We start from the raw sequence: 2,305 nt of genomic DNA on the forward strand, positions 1-2,305 counted from the left end.
CAACTAGACACCTTTACAAAATAAAATATATAAAATATATATAAAGTTGATGAATAATAAGTTTAGACATTGATGTGTTGACAGCACTGCGTTCAAAAACACATACATAAGCGCACACATTATAGTCATTATTCTTAAATCACAGAAAAAGAGTGTAAATGGCTACATAAATAGACTATCTGAGGTAATGCAAGTGTAAAAGGTAAGAGCAATTACACCTTTGTCATGTTCTCCTACACAGATTAGCCAACTGGACTACTTCTGACAAAAATTAGACTTGTAGCCATGGTACCGGCATTGTGTATTTGTCTACGTGTCATCACTTCCTTTTACTCACAAAGAAAGAAGATGTACGTAATGCTATACGAGGGCCATATAGAAGTTAGAGTGTGTTCAGAATAAAGCCACATTTTCCTGCAGATCCGTTCAAGGAAAATCAGTGAAACTTAAAGTATAAATTGGCTCCTGCCTTATATCTGTGCACTGATGAATTCTCTCTGTTGTATTATATGGTTAGAGGGCTCTAAATCAGACAGACGAGATGGGCATAATCACCTTGCCGCCTGCTTCCTGTCTTCTAACTATAAATTCCCTCTCTTGTCTCCATCAATTTTCATCTCGAAATGTCCTCTTAGCTTCCTACCTCTCCGTTCCTGCCTCTTTCCAAGGAACCTCGGCTATCTCCACATCCAAAGCTCCTTTTCTAAACGTTCCGTTTGGTCCATCAGACAATGATATGGATCAATGTTGGCGAGGTAATATCAAGAGCCTTGCATCTCCTATCGTGTGGTGTAATTAAAGATCACGCTAGCTCTTTGTTCAAAGTTATTAAATTGCATGGCCGTTCACCGCGACTGCCACCTCTCCTCTGGCTTTTCTGCCTCTCGCCTTAGATTAGGCCTCTTCCTCCCTTTGTTGTTGCTGAATTTCCATCGTGTCCCACCTTTTCATTATCTCTCTGAGAAAAGCACAAAAGCACAAATCAATAAATTCTTCAGAGCTAATCCCCCAAGCATAGAAGACATAAAAAAACCTGAAGAGACTTGACGTATGTTGAGGAATGCAGCTCACACATGTCTTTAGAGGCCCTGTGGGTCAACATGATACAAAACTTGTGCTTTCTTAAATGCGCCGTAGGCTGGTGCTTAATCCACAGGAGTCAGGACTATAATGATGATCTGTCAGAGGTCGTGAATGTTTTAGAGATCATCAGACTTGAGGCAAGATTGGACAAACTTACATTACTGAGGCATTGAAAGACTTAATTGTACACATTCATTAACCATATGTAAAACTTGTGTGCGAAGATTTTCAAGCAGAAATCATGATTCATCAATAACATGATGCACTTACATTAACGATAAAGACCCAACTATAATATTTGGTGTCAATTATATTTTTGTGTGTGCAAGATATTAAGACTTTTTGGAGCAAGAACGCATTCAACTTATCAAAAGTGACAGAATGACATTTATAATGTAAAACAAAAAAAATGGTAACACTTTAGTTTAGGGTCCAATTCTCATAGTTGCATGCATATTGGCTGTTTAAAGCACATATTAATGCTTTATTCTGCATGGCCATATTCTGCATTCCTTTATACCCAATGCCTACACTTAACAACTACCTCACTAACTATTAATAAGCAGTAATTATGAGTTTATTGAGGCAAAAGTCAATAGATTGTTAATAGTGAGAATTGGACCCTCACCCTAAGATAAAGTGTGACCAAAATTTTTATTTCAAATAAATGCTGTTCTTTTGAACCTTCTATTAAAAAAATCCTGAAAACCATGCATAGTTTCCATTAAAATATTAAGCTGTTTTCAACATTGATAATAGTAGGAAATGTTTCTGGAGCAGAACATGATTTGTGAATGATCATGTGACACTGAAGAGGAGAAATGGTTACTGAAAATGCAGCTTGTCCATCACAGGAATAAATATGTAATCATATTTCACTATATTACTGTTTTTACTGTATTTTTGATTAAATAAATGCAGCCTTGGAGAGACTTCTTTCAAATACATGAAAAAAATTCAACCAAATCTCTTTCACTAGGTGGCGATTTTGTTTGAAGTGATATGAAGTGATTCGTATGGATTTTTTTTTAAGAAAAACAATAACAAAAACAGGTCCACTCCAAAACCCGCCCCTAAACCTAACTGTCAGTGGGGCAAAATGTAAAATAGTTACGAACTGCCATGAGTGTGTTGAAAACAATCAGACGACCCCAAACTTTTGAACAGTAGTGCTTGTGTATATGTAGCTTACACTTTAATATTTAAACATTCTACTTTATAA

This window comes from Phoxinus phoxinus (assembly GCF_949152265.1).
Source record: "Phoxinus phoxinus genome assembly, chromosome: 10".
NCBI lineage: Eukaryota > Metazoa > Chordata > Actinopteri > Cypriniformes > Leuciscidae > Phoxinus > Phoxinus phoxinus.